Raw genomic sequence first — 16,273 nt, 5'->3', positions numbered from 1 at the left:
TGGGACATAGTAGAAGTTCTATAAATATGTAATGATTGATGAATGAATGAATGAATGAATGTGTTAGTAACAAGATAAATGCATAAATTGTATTTGTAAAGCACAATACAAAGTAATTTCATTAATATCCACCCACTTATTTGTACCTTTATACCTTTCTCTTCATTTATATATCTTAGAATTACTTTTAATTTTATCAGCAGGGATACAGGATTTAATGACTAAATTTTAATGAAATGTATTAGAAATATTTGTGAGTGAGTAAGCACTATGCCATGGTGAGAGAGAGAAAAAAATAAAAGCTATTGCTATATTCTTGACTCAAGTCATACTCAATATTATTTGTTACATATTATATTACTCACACAAATGCATTCTCACTGGCATGGTATCACCTGCATTATTATAATTTCCATTTCCTTTCCAATCCCTTTAAAGCCCATATCTGACCCTTAGACTTATTAAATTGCATTGTTTTAAACCACTTCTCCAATTTGTCAAGGTCATATTATGGTCATTTTGAATTTTGATCTTGACAAAGTATTAATCAGTCTTATCAACTAAAGAGAACTGTAGGTTACTAAATCCACATGCTTTTCTATCATCCTAGTCTTGATGAAAATATTAAATAGCCTCTGGCCCAGGATTGACCTCTACATATAAAACTTCTGTCCACTTTGGTTGAGGAGGAACTATAAATGAGTTTAATTGTTCTACCTACTTTGTTTCCAATAAATAGGTTTCTGGTGCTGATCTATTTTTATAAATTTGTGAATGAATTCAATTTGTAATATTTTTATAATATTAATATTTAATGTCTGATTTCAAGTCGTGGATGAAAAAATGCTAACATCAATGAAAACTACTACTTGCCCAAATAGATTAATAATAGTAAGAACAATTAAAGTAGATTTTAAATCTACTGTCATGTTTATTTACTTTCCTGAATTGTTCCCACTGTGCCACTTCCTTACTTTCTGAATATGACAGGTTCGTGCATGACGTCCTCCTCTAGATGCTGTGCCATTAAGAAATCTCTCTGATTATAATAGGTGATCATCTATGATGGATAATAAGAGAAATATGCTTGTGCATTTTCAATCACAAATCCATGTCTTGCACAATGAAATGATTTTACTTGTTGCTTGATCACGGGGACTTCTTCCTCTGAATAAATAAGACTTGACTTTGCCTCTTTATGCAGTCATCTGTTCACAGTTCTGCCTCTCTCCAGTAGACCGTGTCTCCTTAAAGACAAATTAATATTCATTCATCTTTGATCCCCATTGCTTAGCATGCATAGTAATTGTTCAACAAATATTTGTTTAATAAGTTAAACACCAATATGCCATGAAGTAGGAAAATCTGGAGATGTGAGTGGTCAAGATGGGGGGTGTGATTAAAGGACCCCTCTGAATTCTAAGAACAGCATACTGAGGATGGAATGCATGAGTAATCAAACGGGCTGACTACTTGACAACTAGTATGTATTCAATTTTCAAATTCTATATTATAAGCATCCCTGAGTGTAATTTGAAATGGATAGACAGGAATTTTTATTTTATTTTTTCTAAAGAAGAAGCAGTGTAGGTCTCTATTGTCATGGCCTCTGTTGCTTCCTATGATTATTTCTCCAATTTCTTGACATAATCATTTTCAGGAAGCCAAGAGAGTCCAAAAGAAAATGACAAACAACAGAAATTGCTTTCATTTTCTAGTGTTTGGAAAAACATAAAAATAGGTTTAAGTTTTTCAAACATACTTAGATTTCATGAGATTTTACTTGGTTTATAATCAATATGATAAGATGCATATATATGTATATAGAATCATCATTCATTTTAAATTGGAAATAATGTGTATTCCCATGGCTGATTTGCAAACTGTCAATAATAAGAACCAAGCTTATGTCCTCCTAAGTCTTTTGTAGCCCCATTTTAACACATTTTCTGGAAGTTATTTCACTTCAACCACTCTACTTTCTAAAAAAACAATAGATGACTTTTTAAATTTTTCATTTCAAAATGAAAATATTAAAATATGCTAAAAATTGGTGCAATAATGGAAGCTACAACTTACCACGTAAGTTTGTTTGTAGTTGAGCAAAATATGTTCCAATAATTTTTGCATTGTATTTGCCTTTCTCTATATAATTACTAACCCTTTTTCTTTCACTATGGAATGTGAATTTTGATTTCTCATCTTCAAATTTGCCTTTAAATACATTTCTACCCTTATTTTTCTTCCGTCTGGAAGCTAAGTTTTCAAGAGAAAATTTGTTTCCACAAATATTGAACGTCTTCATATTAGGAATAATTCTAATGCAACTACTTTGTATTTGGAAATGTGCCAGTGTGTTTAGGAAGGCTAAATACATACTTTTGGGTAAGTTCAAAAAAGATTACTCCAATGATTCAACCAAATATATTTCAAGCATATTGATAAGAATATTCAAACTAATTGTGTGTGATAGCCATCAATTAAAGACGTAAAATGAATGCCTGCTATTTTAAAACATAATTAAGCCAAGGAAAGGCTGTGCATAACTAGCATGTTCTGTAAAGATAATTGGCTCATTAACTAAATTCTAACAGCCCATTCACATTTCTAGATTTTAACTGAAGAATGGATGGAAATAGTAAGGTGAGCTCATTGCCCAATACACATAAGCAGGTGACAATTTTAATTTCTGCAGAGATGCCCATATTGTATGAAATCTTATTAATATTGTGATGGAATACAGTGAATCATGCTGTGAAAGAAGCACATATTTGACTGTTGTACATGTGTTCACACACACACACACACACACAGATACACACACATTTCTTTTCTCTCCTCTCTATTCTCATTTCAGTCCCATTTTTCCTTTTCTTAGATAACTGGTATCATGAATTGAATATAAATACTTTGAATCCATGCTTGAATTTTTTACTATATGCAAATGAATCCATGAAAAATACATGATTGCTTTGAGTTTTAAAAATTTGTATACATGTCATCATGCCAAATATGTAATCTTGAAAATCATTTATCATGTATATAATTAATTATTTTCAGTGAAGTATGGTACTGCATCTTAAAAATAGTTTATATATGTCTTTTGTAAGCAGCATAAACTGCAATTTTTAAATTTATTTTTATTGTCTCTGTGATCAAATGTATTGTGATTATTGATCTATTTCTCCTTTATTTTTCCATGTTTTATCCCTCCCGGTACTAACTTCATTTAAACACATTTTTCATTCTCTTTTTATGGTCTACCTTTTTATGAATCATATATGAAGTATTCATTTTTAGTGTTTTCTGAAAAATTCGACATATATTTCTAACTTTAAAAAGTCGAAAACTAATTATCTCATCTTCCTCCTAAGCGGTTCATGGACCCCTCAAATTTTAAATCTGATCTCCAGTATTTCAGTATATTATCTAGTGTTTTAGTTTTACTTTGTACATACCCCCATTGGCTATTATTTTTTACACTCAACCGTTATTCAGGTTCATTCCAACATTACAAATTTCTTTGCTGGTCACTGCTCAGTGCACCCTCCTACTTCTTTTTATGCTTATTTTCTTTCTTACTGAAGAGCATTCTTTGTACAATGGTCTCCAATCTTGCCTAAAACACATGAGAATTATGTGAGAAGTTTTTAAAGCTCCCATTATTGAAACACCGCCTAGATCACTTTGGTTAAAAAAAAAGAATCTCCAAATATTGGCTTCAGGCATCAGAATATTTTTTAATGCCTTCAGACAATTCTAATAGCTGCTGCTACTGCTTTAGTCATTTTTTGTTGTTGTTACAGTTTGTGGGTGGTAATTCCTCTTTGTCTATGAATGAAAATTTCTTTACTTCTTGTTCTTGAGTAGTTTTTTAAAATGAGGTATAGAATTTTAATTTGGATAGCTATACGTCCTCAGTACTTTGAAGATATTATTCTATTGTTTTCCAGCATCTACCTGTTTTCTGATAAGGCAACAGCATCTACCTGTTTTCTGATAAGACAACGGATATTTAAAGCCAGCCCTCAAAAACAAGGCTTATTATTTCCAGACCCTCCTTGAATTTCTTGGTTTCAACTCCTCCTCACTACTCTAATGTTGAATTTGTTTTTTCCCCTTAAATCCTGAGACTGTGGATCCCCCCTTTTTGTAAGCTTGTTCATTTATTGCTTGTTGATTTGCTTTTTATGTGTTGCTACATGTAAAAGCAACATATAAAAGAAAACACAAGTATAACAAACTGTGTGTTCAGATTGGAAGAAAGGATTCTCAATATCAGTTCAGCCTATCCTATTGACTGAAAGCATTTACCTTGTTTCTTTTACAACTAACTTGAATATTATGAGTCTTACATCTAATATACAGTACTCTTCACCCTTCTTGGAATGTCTATGCTCAATAAGGACATCAGTTGATTTGTCACAATATTGCTTTTCCTACATGTGACCTCATTCAGAGTTCTATCCATATACATAGCATAATCTTATATTTTGTATCTAACTGGCATCAGTTTTCCTTTTTCTTTTGATTTACTTTTAAGCTTTACTTTTAGCAGGACTGTACTGAAATACTCTTACACCTTAATAGATCTAATTTTCTGGACTTAAAATAATAGATATTTGTATCACAGGGGCATTTGTCTTTACAGATACTGATTTCTGTTCTCTGCACATGTTTTCATGTTATATGCCCAGTGTAATACGAAGCGAGTTAATTTATTGTGTTACATATAGTAAAGAATCCAGCAGAATAATGTTATTTAGGGTTTTTAAAATTATTTCTAGGAATAACAACAACATCAACAATAATAGTAATAGAAAAGATAATTGCTACCTATAGCAAGTCTCAGTTTTTTCTTAAACCCAGTAGAAGGCCCTTCACACTCTATTTGTCAGTTGGCTTCAGGTTTTCATTTTGTTGGCTAGAAGACAGATAAAGGGGATTATGGACAGAACTGAGCCTGGTTTCTGCTAATCTCGAACTTGAATTCTTTCAAGGGTTGCAAAATATGATTCAAGTATCTCACAGGCCTGTATAACCTTTGTCATCTCTCTGGTATATGTGCCATCATGGGTGGATTTGGAACTGACATTTTATACCTCTGATCTCAACTGTATAAATATTTGTTTAGACTGACTATCAACATAGAACACAGACATTCTCTTCTGATGTATGGATGATAGAATAGTTCTTAACGGGTCCCCTATGGATGGGGCAGGCACAAACTAACAGAGGGCAATGAGGCAAATTTTCAATGAACTCAGATTTTATATTTTCCTTTAGGTAAAAGAGGGGTTGCTTCTATACCAAAAAACTATTTCTTATAATTTGGGTTACATTAAAAATATCTCATATATACAGCCATTTATCTGAATCTATAAGAGTGACTTGGTTTTCTCAAATACATTATATATGGTGTCCTTTAGACTGGAATTAAATTAATCATGGTTGTATTTTTTTTCTATTGACTTCCCAGCTATTTACCCCTAGGAAAACTCTCTTAAATTATCAAGAGAAATATTTTAGGCAACATTATGTAAATCATCACCCTTATTAGATGAATTAACATTTTTGAAGTTATAGCTCATTTCATGGAAATCAGATTAACCTGATGTTATGGGCATTGTCATTTATCAGTAAGTTATTTGTTAATATGCTCAGTATGTGACATAAAGTATGTAACTTTAATAAGAGAATGGATCACCTCAAATAATTTAGCAAATCTTGAAAATGATAAGGATTAAAACTGTGGATGTATAAAGGACACAGAAGCTTGGAGAACTTTAAAACCATCTATTTCTATCCTGTTTCCCTCAGACAAGGAAATGAAGGCTGACACTTTAGCATGGTTTGGAAATCCTTCTAAAAATTATCTGACTTTCTCTTAGAATTAATAAGTAATTTAAAGTTTTAAGAACTGCAGAACTGATCACATGAATTACCATAATTTAGTCAAGAATTTTTTTGAATATCCACCTTTTGACAAACATTGTACATATATGTACCAGGCTGTAGAGATGAATAAAATCATCCTTAGTCTTAAATAACTGAAAGAAAAATCCCCCCAAATTAGTGAATACTGAGGAATTAAGGATGATGCTATGAGAAAATTTATATAATGTGAAATTTATTAAGTTAAATAAAATATTTTGCTTTTGAGATTAGAATGCCTTGTTTTTGTTCTAATAATACTGATGATAGATAGTGGTTGTATTTTGCAGAAGTTTTATGGGAGCAAAATAAAAACTTGGTAATGTGATAATTAATTTGGTCCCCCAAGGTGATTTTTATTGTTATTTCTATTGGTGTTGTTAATGAGAGAAATTTCTGTGAGCTATTAGAAAAGAAAATGTGGATATCAATATCTAATCAAAAAGAAGGACAAAATAATGGATAATTAGAGAATATATATAACCAGTAAATTAAAAATATACTCACATGTTAAGGAAGCACAGTGGTGGAAGTTTTGCTCATCATAAAGCTTTAACAGTGAGTAGAAGTTATCTTGGTGTCTTGGGTGTGGGAAGATATGCTAACAACCAGTGATAGATCCGTTGTAAAATTTGGAACTGTTTCTCCGGTATTAAATTTCACTTAAGACCTGTGCTTCTGGACAGGATGGAGTAATAGGAACTGGATTTACTCTCCTGGCTTAAACTGCTAAAAGTAAAAAATATATATATATTAAACAATAATTTTACACATTGAACAACAAACAGCACAAGAGAACGGTTGTATAAAGCTGCTAATTATAATGATAACCCATAAAAACCAGTGGCATAATGTTTTGTGTAATACAGTTAAATGTTGGTGATTGAACAAGTCCCTGGTCACCTGTAAAAAATAAAGGTGGATTCTCTTTTCATATTTATTAACGAAATGAATTTCATAGGGATGCAGTATTTAAATATGTTAAAATACTAAAATTACTAGAAGAAAACATTTTTGTTTTATTTAATAAAAGTTAATTTTTAAAATTTTTTAATATTTTTATGTGTTGCATTTATTGCTTTAAGATTATACAAATATGTTTTGATATAATTTAATACATGCAGCATCAACTAGAGTATTAAATACACAGACTATTCAATGGGTATAGCCTTAGTAGTGGGACCAAATTAGCTCTAGACTAAATTGTTTCAGTTGCAGCCTAATAAGGCTTACAAGGAAGCCTCAAAATGATCAAACTATTTCTTAACTACCTCTTTGAGCAAAGTTACAAATATTAAAAAAAATACAAAAATGCCCTGCAACCAGCAAAGTAAAATTCACAATATCTGACATGCAATCTAGAATTACCAGGGATGCAAAGACAAAGGAAAATATAACCCATAACAAGGAGAAAAATTAATTAATAAAAACAGACTGAAAAATGGTACAATCAGGTAACAAAGACATTCAAACAGTTATTATAACTAATTTTCATAGGTTCAAAAAGGAAAGCATCAACATCTTAAATAGACATACAGAGGATATAAAAATAACCCAAATTGAGTTCCTAGAGATGAAAAATATAGTTTCTGAGATGAAAAATAAACTGGATGGGATTAAAAGAGATGAGGCAATGCAGAAGCAAAGATTGACCTCCCTGCAAAAGCAAAATTCTGTTATTATAATATAATCTGTCCCACTGAGTAGTCCAAATATAAAGTCTGAAATGAAAAATGCCAGCTTGATCATCTTTTTCCATTTCAAATTTGCTTTACTCTTTCTGGTTTGTACTTCCAAAAATAATTAAAGTATAAAATTATGAAAATTGTATTCAATGGTATTAAAATTCAGCATCTATCCATTTTATGGATTGCCCTGCATAATGCAAATATCTAAAATCTAAATATTATGTGTATATATACATATATGTATATATATCTCACTAGCAGAATGAAAATAAAATATGAAAGTACAACACAAGTTGTGGAGGAATATAGTAAAGGAAACTAAAATTATAGTATTTTTGTTTTTAGATATAGTTGCTCTACGCAGTGGAAAAAATGATATGCGGATTAGCATATTTTATTTTCTGAGAAGCATGAATCAATTTAAAAGGCGAAAGGGCAGATGAATTTGAAGAATGATTAATTTAAATACATTATCAGTCTTCAATTTTTTTGTTACTGACAACATCCCCTTTAGGATTTTCAAAACGCTGTAAGGAGGGATTCCAAGATTTTTAGTTGCTATAGAAGCAATTATTAGAAAATGCTTTCTTCTAATCTCATTACAGAAAATAATGCCCTTTGTGCCCAGAGAACTCCCATTAGAACAGATACCTAGTGGGAAGCAGCCACATAGCACAGGGAGATCAGCTGGGTGCTTTGTGACCACCTAGAGGGGTGGGATAGGGAGGGTGGGAGGGAGGGAGACGCAAGAGGGAAGTGATATGGGAACATGTGTATATGTATAACTGATTCACTTTGTTATAAAGCAGAAACTAACACACCATTGTAAAGCAATTATACTCCAATAAAGATGTTAAAAAAAAAAAAGGAACTGCCTTTCGGAGCAGCTCAGAACATAGGGTGTAGCACTCTGGAGCTATCCCACATTTCCTGTGTCTTCTTAAATATTGTGTATATATGCTATGTATTTATATCTCCCTCTAAATATACATCTATATCTCCTAAAATACTGTCTCACATATAATGAAGTCACAATTTCCAGATAGTTGTTCTGGTAGTCATTAGACCAAATATAGTCTCATTTATTTAAAAAATGTGAAATGAGAGAAATGTACGAAAAACTTGATCCATCTTCTGACTGAATTTGTGGTATTAGTACCTTCAGAAGAAGAAATAATTAATTTATTGTAAATTATTTTATTCCTCATTTATTAGAGAGGAAATTTATAAACTGAATCTGTTAGGGCTTAAAGGGTTTTTTTCCAGAAGATAATATCTGTGGTTCTCACCTTACACTGAGCAGTATATCACTAGTGAACAATCTGACAAATATGTACATTATTAAGTTATTTTATTTTCACCTGGCTTTTTAATACTATCATCTGATATACATCATATTAATTGACACTGCAATTTCTTCCTTGATTTGTAATTTTTTCCTACAAACACTTTGCATTCCAACTTCCACGTATCTGATTTACTCATCCATGTGATGGTCTTCATCGTCAGACATCTTGTTGTCTGGGCTGTTCAACCCTGTGACAGTAAAAGCACACTCACTAGGGACTAGGAGTTTGCGAAAGACTTAGAAAATTGTTTGACACCTGAAAAAAATGGCTCCAGAGTATGAAAAAAAACCTGAAAAATTGAGATCAAAACTTGTGTAATTAATATTTCCAACTAATATTACTACAACAGCAATGTTACTCAACTTTCATATATAGTTATCTATAAATTATATTGGATATGTGACTTGGGCACATTTTAATGCATTTGATAACATTTAGGGTAAAGCTTCTAAAAGGGCAATTGCCTAGGACTGAGGAAGGTTTAAAAATGGCACAGAATGAACTAGAAGTGACTTCAATGGGAGGCTGAGGCAGAGATGCTGGACCCGGAGAGTGACAGAGCAGGCGTACACTGGAGAGAGCTTTCCTCTACAGGAGAGCCAAGAATTTGTTACTTATTGAGTGGGGAGCATGAAGGTAGGGGACCCTACAATGAGAATCCTAGGATAGCTTCTAGATTTCTAACTTGGATAAATGACAGGACGGTACTCTTTGGTGAATACTGAAGGAACAGCAACAGCAGCAGAAGTCTAAGAATGGAACTTTAACGTATCACAATGCCACCTTTAAAGTAAATTTGGCGTTCTTCTCCTTTTTGAATGAATGAAAATGCATTAATTAAAGACATACACATTCACACACCTGCTAATATCTGCTCTTCTGCAATCATGTGTTTTCTGTATAGTGTCTAAATATCTATTCCAGTTGAAGTAGTGCTTAAACACTTCAATATGCCTGTTTTCAGCCAAAAAGAAAAACTGTCTATGACTGTTTCAACATATTTTAAATATACGTATAATCATTGCCAACTTATCTGCTTTGCAGATACTAGTTTCCTATACAATATTTAATATCTCCCTTTATTGAAAATGTCATTGCTCAGTATTATGATTGTTTTTCATTTTTATTATATGTCTGAATGTTAGAATTATTGATTAATCTCTTTATTAATGGAATGATCTCAGCACAATGTTAAATACTCTTCTTCTCTACCATTATTATATGTTATTTTAAAGATTTTCCATACAGTGAAAATTCAGGCTTTTTGAAGTCAGTAGGATAGGCTCCAGTGAGTAACAAAAATGCTTAAGAACAACAATATGAATTAAACAAATTTAAGTAGTTAAGAAAGCACTGGGCCTCCCTGGTGGCGCAGTGGTTGAGAGTCCGCCTGCCGATGCAGGGGATACGGGTTCGTGCCCCGGTCTGGGAGGATCCCATATGCCGCGGAGCGGCTGGGCCCGTGAGCCATGGCCGCTGGGCCTGCGCATCCGGAGCCTGTGCTCCGCAACGGGAGAGGCCACAACAGTGAGAGGCCCGCATACCGCAAAAAAAAAAAAAAAAAAAAAAAAAAAAAGAAAGCACTAATCTAGCCGTTGAGAAATATATACTAATATTTACATAGTATGAATATCTAAATCAATAGTTTCAAAATGAGATAATCTACTGAACAAAATATCTTAAAATGTGAATTAAAAGATGTTGTAAAATCTCTATATGATTAAAATAAAAATTTTTTATAAGCTTGGAATATAAATAATAAGTGCATTTTTGTCTGGGAGACAAGTTGTTATCTGGGAAACCTCAAGACATTTTGTAGATTATCGAAATCACTTTACTATCAATCTTGAGCATTTCTCCTATCAACTCTATAATTAGTATTGGAAATTAGCATTATGACTCTATTTCACTATCAGGAACATTGAAGAAACTATTTCAAGTGCTAAACATTGGTTTTAACAAATAAAAAACAATTCATCTGAGGAAGATGTTACAATGAACTGAGGAATTAAAAGATCTCAAAGTAGAGAAATTTCACTGACTGCAGTATAAACAACTTGAGAGTAGACAGTTTCTGTTTTTCCTGTTTGCCCTCCAAATTTGGGAACAGTGTTATATGCACGGTGCAGGGTAATAAGCAAATATTTAACAAATGAAAAGTACTGAATTCATTACCTTGTGGTACAAATTAGGATTTCTTTTGTACTAACTAGAAGATTTTAATTTCAGCATTATGAATTATTAATGTCTTTATCTGATTCCCAGTTCTGTGTCAACCAAACTTATTGGAGTGATAAATAGAGGACTTCATGTTTATCCTATCTTCTAGGATTTCACTTTTGCATATCTGTTAAATCATAATTTTGATGTTTTTATAGCACAACCAAAGACTATAAAAACACATAGAGCAAGCACTTGCCAAAGAACTCTAAATAAAACAGGTCTCAGGGGCTTCCCTGGTGGCGCAGTGGTTGAGAGTCCGCCTGCCGATGCAGGGGACACTGGTTCGTGCCCAGGTTCGGTTCGAGAAGATCCCACATGCCGCGGAGCGGCTGGGCCCGTGAGCCATGGCCGCTGGGCCTGTGCGTCCGGAGCCTGTGCTCCGCAACGGGAGAGGCCACAACAGTGAGAGGCCCACATACCGCAAAAAAAAAAAAAAACAGGTCTCAGATATGAAATTAGAGCCATGCTTGGTTATACTTCTAAGCGCTTCATCTAAAGAGAGACGTGCAACACTGCTGCATGAATTAATCACCTACGGTGACTTTTAAACCTACCAACAGCTGGCCCCTCTATCATATCTGATTTTAGTCAATAGTCTAAATGATAATAATTTTTTGATCAAGAACTTTATTGTACTGGTTGTAAAGGTGCGTGCATGCACGCGCACACAATCCCCAGTGCTTTTAAAAATTGTGGGACAGAATTAATCATAACTATTGAGTTTAAATGTCATTTATCAACTTACTAAAGTGCAAGCATGCAGGGAAAATAAGCTAAAGACAAGACTTTCGTTTTTCAATTTATTTTTAAAAAGTCTTGTGGAGATCTTTACGAAATTAACACAAAATGGTGGTACCAAAAATCTTTTTGCTTTGTTTATTCCCTAGTCTGTGGCAATGTAAACAGTGGAAGTTAACCCAGAATTTAAGTTAAGGAAAGCTATATTGTATTAAGTTTAGCCAAAATTCTCTAACTTGCCATCATATTTTTTTCAAATAAATACAATTTCTATTCTCTTCCCTCTCTACTCATCTCCCTTAAGGCATGTCAACTCTAACCCCACCCCCCCATACACACACCTTGTTGCCTCTGACATTATCTCCTCTACTAGATGTGCTTTTGTACTTATTGCTACACAATAGTTCAACAGTAAAATGTGATAAATGCAGGCAAAGGTGTTTCAAGAAAGAAGGTAAATGTCCTTACACGTTTTCAACATAGAAACAGAATTTTTCAAAAATGAGTTATAAAACAGCAAAATTAAAAAAAATAGTTATAGATAAAGTTTGCAGATAATGTTGTCATCCCTCTTAAAAGAAGAGGGATAAGGCACAGAAGAAATGTAGTGTTGAGGACAATGAAAATCAGCAGTTATTGCAATCTATTTATGCTGCATTCAATGGATTTAGAAGACAGAGGCTTGAGTGCTGTCGTTATTACTTGTTTGCCATTTGATGGTGGGCAAAATATCTAATTTCATTGGGTTTCTCTTTCTATGCCTCTAAAATGTGGATTCCCAGGCTAAGAAAATATTTCAAATCTTTTCTAGGTCTAAAAGTCACAGACCTTAGTGTACCCTTTATAAAGGCCACATTTTCACAAAAGATAGCATTCTTGTAAAGCACCTTTATAGAAAGAAAAAGGTATATTTAGAAAGTCCACTCAGTGTCCAGGGTTTTCTGAAGTCGTACTGCTGTTTATAACCAGGGGTAGGCCAGTAGGACAACACATTTGCTTTAATAACTGTCCAGATTTCTTGGAGTTAAAGATAAGTTTTTCATTATTCTAAGTGTTGACCTAAGAAATTATTGAAAATAAGAATTGTTCTAATTTACTTCTTGAATTGCCCAGTTCTTACAGGGCCTGACATGAAAGGTGATTTAAAAGATTGCATTTAAGTTTGGACATATAGCCTTCATCCTGCTGTTTCATCACAGACCTCTTACAGGAGAAACACGTGCAACCATTTTGAGTTTCTGAATGGGAGTGCTCCTTATAGTATTTTCCCCTTATACATTTCTTGCCAACTTACTCCAATTTGAATGCAGGTAGAAATTTATAAATTTCTCCAAGAACTTATTTTTATTTTTATGAATCTTACTGATTTTGTTTTAATACCGAGGACTTTATCAAATTCATAGACATTTGATAGAATAAAAAGCAAAAGCATAATTAGGAAAAATCCAAAAACCTCAAATAGAAAATAAGATGCTATGTTGTTAGTAACAGAAATTAGCACAAATAGACTGAAACACTGACCACCATTGTTAACTGAGCTTTTAACTATGGCAGTCGCCAGGAAAAGGAGGGTTACCTGACTCAGGGGTCTTCTCCTCTTTCTTTGCCTTCTTTTAACAATCTCGAAAATTAAAGAAAGATTGAAAGACAATACAAATAATTTATTTCCCAAACCATTTGAGAGTAGTTGCCAACACAATGCAATGTCTCCCCCAAATCCTCTAGTATTTCCTACAAACATATATCCAAATATAATCAGGAAAATCAGGAAATTAACACTGACACATGACCACAGAGCTCCTAATCCTCAGACCCCTTTCAAGTTTTGTCAATTATCCCCATCATGTCCTTCATAATAAAAGGATCAGCCCAGTGTCACATGTTGCATTTAGCTGTCCTGTCTCTTTAGTTTTTTAATCTGGAAAATTTTCTCAGGCTTCCCTTGAATTTCATGAACTAGAAAATTTTAAAGAATATGGATCAATTATTTTGTAGGATTTAGCTGTTTGTATTTGTCTCAGGATTATTCAGGATATGTGTAGTTGGCAGGAATAACACAGTGGTGAAGCTTTGTTCTTCTCACTGCTTCCTATCAAACAATTTCGGCAAACTTTTAACTTGTAGCCTTACTGGAATATCATGTTACTCATTTGATTAAGGTGTATCACCCAGTCTTCTCCATTGTAACGTTATTTTTTTCTCCTTCATTATTAATAATTTTTGTGGTAAGGCACTTTGTAATTATGTAAATATCCTGTTCCTCATCAAACATAATTTACTCAATTTAATTATTAAAATCAGTATGAACTCATAGACTCCTATTTTATTCAATTGACTATAATACGTTTCTACCATTATTTATTTTGAGGCTTAGATTGTTCAAGATTTGTCCAGTGGAAACCCCTTCAGTTTGGCTTCTATATCCTTTGATGTTTCCCAACTATTCTTTGATATTATCCCTTCTTTTTTTTAACATCTTTATTGGAGTATAATTGCTTTACAATGGTGTCTTAGTTTCTGCTTTATAAAAAAGTGAATCAGTTATACATGTATCCTCATATCTCTTCCCTCTTGCATCGCTCTCCTTCCCACCCTCCCAATCCCACCTCTCTAGGTCACAAAGCACCGGACTGATCTCCCTGTGCTATGCGGCTGCTTCCCACTAGCTATCTATTTTACGTTTGCTAGTGTATATATGTCCATGCCACTCTCTCACTTTGTCACAGCTTATCCTTCCCCCTCCCCATATCCTTAAGTCCATTCTCTAGTAGGTCTGTGTCTTTATTCCTGTCTTAACCCTAGGTTCTTCATGACATTTTTTTTTTTAGATTCCATATATATGTGTTAGCATACGGTATTTGTCTTTCTCTTTCTGACTTACTTCACTCTGTATGACAGACAGACTCTAGGTCCATCCACCTCACTACGAATAACTCAATTTCATTTCTTTTTATGGCTGATCCCTTAGTTCTTGAAACTATAATATGTTCTAGGGTCATCTTATATTTTCCATGTAGTGGTTCTAGAATTAGCCATTTCTCCAAAGAGCTTTAGTTCCTTCAGTTGGAGAGCTGTATTTAGAAACCAAGATCTGGACACTAGGTGTATTCATTGCTCTTGGGAAGTAGTGGTCCCAGGTACTCTCAATAGGCAGAGCTAGGGGATTTAGGTACATATATACATATACACATATGAAAACATATTCATAACCATTTACACATATTCACAAATACATTCATAAACACATGCAAACATATTGTCTATGTTTATTTCTATAATGTCTCTATATTAAAAATCATGTGTTCACATTAACATCCTCCATTCCCTTTCAACGCCCTTTCATTCTAGTTTTTGCCCTTTTCATATTTTAACTCCCTCCACAGATATTAAAATAACACTGATTACCATATCCTTAATATCCTTACTTATTTGATCAGTCTTCCTGTATTTAAGTAAATTCTTGTAGCTGCCACTTTCCCATCCCACCCAGTTTCTCCACCTGGCACGTGTTATGACTATCTGTACAGAGTGGTTGCCAAGGCCACTTCCTCATGTGGATGCCCTTTCACACGAATCAGACTTCAGCAATCAACTCCAGGCTCCCTTATGCAGACATCCTCTCCCCTTTCTCAGACTCTGAGACCCAATGCCAAGTCATGTGGTTCCTCGAATGCCCACCTCCCCCATGCTGACAAAGCGTTATTTTACCTCACTTAATGGACTAATTTGTTCAAGAAGGGAAGGGATCACAACACTATAAAACAGTTATACTCCAATAAAGATATTTAAAAAAAGAAGGGAAGGGACAAGGAAGGGGATGAAGACAAGGAGGTGGACAGGGATGAACAGGTTCTTGTTTTTCTAAACAGTATTTGAAGAGGTCCTTCATTTAGAAGTTGCAAAGACATTATGAAGTGTCAGCTGAAGAACTGAAACAACGACATATATTTACACATATGTATCCCTACATCTATGACACACAATGTACATCTAATTTTATAGCAACCAAAATATAATTTAACAAAACTTATGATGCTTAGCCATACACTTTAATACTCAGCAACTTACAAAAATATGCAGTGCCATTTGGCTGTTAACTATCAGTCCATGTATATGAATGGATTTGTAAAACTCCTAGCCAAGGGTGCTTGGGATAGCATCTCTACTGGTCCTGACTGGATCCTCTTCTTCTTTTGTCACTCTTTTCAGTCATTTGTTGATTCTCAATTGTATCTCATTGGTGTCTTGTATGACCACTGGCAATTATATCTGGGCAAATACCCCAGCTTGGTGTCTCTCAAAGGGCTGACTGAAAACCATTTGCAACAGAATCAACTGAGG

The 16,273-nt window shown here is 33.6% G+C and overlaps 1 long non-coding RNA gene across 1 annotated transcript in view; it reads right to left on the bottom strand.

The window, feature by feature from the left end:
- Positions 1–901: 901 nt before the first annotated feature.
- The window catches only part of LOC308626160, a 32,814-nt gene continuing 17,442 nt past the window's right edge, over positions 902–16,273 (bottom strand). Inside the window, exons 2-4 of the long non-coding RNA XR_014017206.1 lie at positions 6,442–6,663; positions 4,837–4,924; positions 902–1,247 (exon numbers count right to left, since the gene is read on the bottom strand). This is a non-coding gene — a long non-coding RNA (uncharacterized lncRNA). The remainder of the gene's footprint in view (positions 1,248–4,836; positions 4,925–6,441; positions 6,664–16,273) is intronic.

Source organism: Mesoplodon bidens (assembly GCF_964165515.1).
Source record: "Mesoplodon bidens genome assembly, chromosome: 12".
Lineage (NCBI taxonomy): Eukaryota > Metazoa > Chordata > Mammalia > Artiodactyla > Ziphiidae > Mesoplodon > Mesoplodon bidens.
The sequence above is the reverse complement of the archived record's forward strand: the minus strand, read 5'-3'. Positions and strand labels throughout refer to the sequence as shown.